Genomic DNA, 5990 nt, shown 5'->3' with positions numbered 1-5990 from the left:
CTTCTTTTAAAAAAGTACAGAAGACCATATTTTATTAATTATATAGCTATCGGCAACAGAAAATAATAGCATATGTCACACAGAAATCCTCAAAATTCCTCAAATACTTACTAAGTAGGTATTTGTATACATAATCTACTCTGTTGGTGTGTTCTAAACCGCCCTTGTGCATTTTTTAAAATTTCCAGACACTTGCTTTTCAAATTTGCTTCTAATCTTCATAAGACTAAACTTGTACTCATGTGGTAATTTTCTAAAAGGGAATTTGTTATAGGTTAACTTGATTTAGTAAAAATAAAAAATAAATAAATATAAACATTTTTATTTACACCAAAAATATCAGAGGTAGGCTGATTAGTCGTTATAAAACTTACCATGGGATTCTACTAAGTAGACAATCAACAGAATGTATATTAATTTATATAGATAGCTAGGTAGGTAGCTAGCTAGCTTTGGGTGATTGAAACATGCTCATATTATGAAAAAAATCATTGCTAACAAAGATAAATACTACATGTTTATAATAAAAGTTACATTAAAAGAAAAGGCCCTGTGTGGGGGCATAAAGCACTCTTATTTTATCTAAACATTTTTAATGTTTTATGGGACTTAGCATATTTTATCTATTTTTATTTTTTATTAGTTTCATAGGTAGAATTTAGTGATTCATCAGTTGCATGTAACACCCAGTGCTCATTACATCAAGTGCCCTCCTTAATGCCCATCACCCAGTTACCCCATCTCCCCTCCACCCCCCTCCCCTCCAGCAACCCTGTTTGTTTCCTACAGTCCAGCATTTCATGGTTTGCCTCTGTCCCAATTTTCATTTTTTTAATTTTTCCTTCCCTTCCCCTATGTTCATCTGTTTTGTTTCTTAAATTCCACATGAGGAAATCATATGGTATTCGTCTTTCTCTGACTGACTTATTTCACTTAGCATAATGCCCTCTAGTTGCATCCACGTCATTCATGAAGCACTCTTATCAGTAAACTACATTTAGTCCCATACTTTGTGATTTTTTTATGCCTTCTTAGGAAGAGGGTGTATGTATGTTGTGGGGGGGCACATGTAGGTAAGGAAGATTGTTTCCTGCATTTCCCATCTTTAAGAGAGCTAAGGTTGCCAAATAGATAAGTTCTAAATGGAAAATGCCACTAAATAATGGCACATAAACTAAAGAGTTACTGACTCCTAGTTTTTTATATGCTAAATTGGACTAGGCATACAGACAGCTACAAACGGGGTCTGTATTTCAAGCCCAATTCAAGGGGAGAAGCCAAAGAAAAATGCGAAGGGTGAATTTTCTTCTTATCCTTGATTACAGAAAGTATGTTAAAGAAGTAGAAAATAAAGTGATTGTACAGAATGAACGGTTGGATGAAATCAGGTGGTGGAGTAGGCAAAGCAGAAAGGACTCTAGGGTACAGTTTCGAGGATAGGGTGAGGGGCACGCGAGCGCTAAATATTAGACACTGATATTTACAAAGATAACACCGTTGACCCATCTGCTGTAGGAGTGTATGACGCTGAGCTCATTTTCCAAGCTGCATATTTGACTGTATCTGTTAGAACCAAGTGCTCTGGCTGATGCCCTCAAATAACTCATAGCAGGAGTTTGCAAGCCAAGGTCAAGTGTGCGTTCTGTATTCCTGAGACAAAGGAAACTTAGTTGACCCACCGGGTGGAAATTAGGACCTTTGCCTCATTGAGCCCTCATGTCACCAGCAGATCTAACCAGATACAGGCTATTTGAAAAGGGGAAAATTTAAAATAAAAGGTAACTTTGACAGCAACTGTATCGTAGCTTTCCGAAGAATTCCATATGATTTACAAACTTTAAGGGTAAATTAAAAATTTTCAAAACATTTTATGTGGTTGGTAAAGGTGAGAAGGGGAGTAAGAAGACAGAAATAAGACAGAAACATTCTGTGTTTCTTTGTCCTCTAAAACCCGTTCCCCCCACCAAAAGAGCACGTGGCTGCAGTGCAGCAACTTCCCATGTTTCCAGGGCCAATTCACTTTTCCGAGGTGCTCTAAGCCCTGCTGAAAGCCAGCTCCTTGGGGAGCCCCAGGAATTGGGGCTGGCCTCCCTTCACTCTGCAAACACTCAGAAGGAAATGCCCCCTACTGAGAAAAGAGTGGCGTTGGGGGGAATCCATCTACTGTCAAGGAAGTTTCAATTAAATATGGATGCCAATTAATTTAATTTATATTTCTTCATGAAAAATATCATTCCATTATACATACACTGGAAGGATGCCAGGAGCCCCAGGTTAGTAAATTACATCTCGACTGACATAATATGGAATCACAGACTAATTGGATACTTATTAAATGCCCACCTGTGCTTGGGGCTGCACCTTGTGGAAATCCAGCTGAAATAGAGTCTGTCCAGCAGGCCCTGTCCCTCCACTGTGATCGTCTGACAACCACCCTCATCCCCCACTGCTCCTAGCTTTGGGGCATGTCTCAGGAGAGCAACTCTAAAAGTGAATAATCAATATTCAATTGCCAGTGGTTATGAGTGGGCACATTGAATGAATAAGGGAATGAATGATGGAGCACTGTAAATAATCCGCTCAAATTCATCAGGGCACAGGCCCATTCTGGTGAGCAGGAAACTTGCCATGATTATTTGACTATAGATTCAAACCAACTGGTGGTGGGTAATACCTACTGTTTCTGAAGCCCCAAGCTTCAGACCGCGACATGTTCTATTTTGAATCCTTACAGTAACCTTTCAAGAGAGGGATTATTCTCTCCCATTCCCCTCATTTTAGAGACATGATAGCTGAGATTCAGTAAGCTGAAGAGAGGACCTTGCTCAAGGCCATGGGATCAGAAAGAAGGCACACTCAGAAACCCAGACTCGTCTGACTCAAAACTAGAATATTCTTTCTACTGTGCTGGCTGATTTTCTCCACATCATAGTTTTCTTCTCTTGGACAAGTGTCCTCACCGTCTGTCTCCACGGAGGACAGAGGATGGCTGGTGACTGCTGTATGCTGTCCATACCAATACCCCAGACAGTTCTTGATGAGCTACAGTTACAGTTAAATTACGGAGGTTGACTCTTCCAAATCCTCCCTGCCCTGGAAACTTGCCCTGCCCTCCGCTGGTCACTCCCAGATACTCACTTGCTGCAGCTCTTTATAGTAGTGAGATGGATGTCACTCAGTTGTCACAAGTTCTCAACCAGTCATCTATTGTTTACAGTTATTTACTCAACATTTACTGAGCACTCACTATGTACCAGGTGCTCTGTTAGGTTCCAGGATATAATCATGAAAAAGGAGGCCAAACTAATGGGGTAAGACACGTGCCCTATCACTTAATTACAGTGAGGTGTGGTAGAGGCTATGAAATCACTTAAGGGAACACGTTCCCTTTGTCATTTATTCAATCACTCACTTATTCCCTCTGGACAATTTACTGAGCCCTTAGGACGAGTCGGGCAACAGGCCCGCTCTAACAGGTGTGAGCTGGGTCAAGAGTAGACATGGAGGTTGCCAGCCAGGTCTGCCCTGCCCTTTCCTGCCCCGCCCCTTCCCATCTCGGCCTCCATCTTGCCCTGCAGGGGCCCTCCTGTGTAAGGGTTAGGATACCTTAGCCTGGTTTACAAGTTTTTAATGACCTGGTCCTAGAGCCACTTAATGACCAGGAAATGGCTTCTGCAAACCCTAGAAGCAAAAGCTTTAGTCTGTTTGAGGAGGGACTGCTGGTATCTTAAGGCCCAGAGAGTGGTATAGAGAGTGAGGAAATGGGCTTTGGTTGGGTACCTTTGGCTCCATTCATTCCTTCCCCTGTTGGGGGGGGGCAGGGTAGAGGAGGACCAGAGGGGCACAGGGGATGGCCCTCAGACCAGCAGCCTTGGCGTTACCTGGGAGCTTGTTGGAAATGCAGAATCTCTGGCCCCTCCATAGACCTTGGAAATCAAAACTTGCATTTCAACAAGGTCCCCAGGTGATTTCTATGCACCTTATGGTTCGAGAAACACTCTAAGGGCACTGTGTCTAATCCCCTCTTTATAAATGAAGACTCTAAGGCCAGCTAATGCACACGGCAGGTGGAAGGGCCAGCTGGGGGCTGGGGGCTGGGCGCTGGGGGCTGGGAGTAGGGTTCCGGGCACCTTGCTATTCTCCAGTGGTGGATATGTGCCAAAGCAAATTTGAGGAAAAATACCTTTCCAGTAACTCGGATTGACAGGGTCCTGGAATAAGAGATTTATAATGAGTGATTCAAGGAAGAAAATTCCATTAAGTCTTCTGCAAAGTTATTAAAGGAAGGTTAGTGATAAGAAATCACTCTAGAAAGGAACTTGAGGGAGGGTTGAGAAAATTTTTGTTTTCTATTTTATTTCCGGATCCAATGCAAATTATCCAGAGGGGATTTCCAAAGCCAAAGTGAGTTGTCCTTATTATTAATTAATGCATTTATTCATTTATTCATTCATTTATTTTCACTTCTACATTCCTTTGGCTTTTTCTTCTCCTTTTCTTAGTACATTTTTATTCCAGTCCTTTCTGACGCATTCATTTTGCCTTCTTTTTCTTTCCTTCTCTGCTTTTACTTTTCTTAAATCTTTCACTCTGCTCCAAAGACTCTAAGACAAGGAGAAGGAAACAAGACAAAGTTTAAAAGTGGTCCAGTGGTAGTTTCACGCTGCTATTGATTCTTATCAATTAAGAATTAAAAGAAAAACGTGTGTATGTAGTTTTTCTTCATACACAAAAAATAGAAAGAATTGCATTTTGATCGTACAAATAGCCTCCGTGCAGCTACGATGATTAACATATTACCAGTTATGTTCCGGTTGCTTCTATTCCATCTTCCATTTCCATTTATCCCCTACCCTCTTTTTTTCTCCTTCCTCCCTCCCTTCCTTCCTTTTCCTTCCTTCTTTCTTCCTTCCTCCTCTCCCTCTCTCTCTCCCCCCGTCCTCACTCTCTTCCTCTCCCTCCGTCCTTCACTCTTTCTCTTTTGCTGGTGTTTATTAAAGCAAATCCCAGACATCATATCATTTAACTCATTTCCTATAGAATTTCCTGGAGGCAGGGCCACAAGAGAATGTAGGCTGAGGAAATGATCCCTTATGACTTGTGTTATTCACCAAAATATGGAATTTGTGTTACTGAGATAAGGAAAAATATAGAATTTCCAAAACCTCCACATAATACCCCAGACGGTATAGATTTTATTTTCCATCTCCATGTCTTCCCCTAGAGTCTTCTTGGGGGGTCTATGAGAACTTTTTAATCTTCCTTTACTGTTAAAGTAATAACAGAATAATAGGGGCGCCTGGGTGGCTCAGTTGGTTAAGCGACTGCCTTCGGCTCAGGTCATGAACCCGGAGTCCCGGGATCGAGTCCCGGGATCGAGTCCAGGGATTGAGTCCCGCATTGGGCTCCCTGCTCGGTGGGGAGTCGGCTTCTCCTTCTGACCCTACCCCCTCTTGTGCTCTCTCTTTCACTCTCTCTCTCTCTCAAATAAATAAAATAAAATCTTTAAAATAATAACAGAATAACAGAAAATGTGGATGTTTATAAACCAAAAAAGAAATGCATATTCTTTTCCTATTCACAAAGAGCATTCTGAGGACATCACTTTTGCAGTTAAAATTTGTCAGTGTAAATTCGAGGAGCTCTCCTATGACAAAGAACCACATTTCCCCGGGCACCCCACCCCTCATGGGCAGGCTCCCTGAGCTGATTGTTGTAATGGTTTAAAGGCACCTGGATCTAGATAAGAAAGCATGGCTCACAGTTGCTCTAATGGTCACACACATCAGATCTATGGAGTATCAAGTAATTCGAAGGTTTGGTTATTTTCCCCTGGTAAACATCCAACTAAATTCGAGTAAAATGCCCTCTCAATAAGTCAAATAGACAGGGGCTTTGAATGAAGGAATTAATTATAGTTGGTGTCCTGAGGAAAAGAATCCCACTGTGGCATGGAGAATGTAATTAATGGGAGGTAAGCGCCAACAAAT

This window comes from Eumetopias jubatus, unplaced genomic scaffold (assembly GCF_037043125.1).
Source record: "Eumetopias jubatus isolate StellerSeaLion01/CBP00866 unplaced genomic scaffold, mEumJub1_p1.0 scaffold_2, whole genome shotgun sequence".
Lineage (NCBI taxonomy): Eukaryota > Metazoa > Chordata > Mammalia > Carnivora > Otariidae > Eumetopias > Eumetopias jubatus.
Note: the sequence above shows the minus strand (reverse complement) of the source record.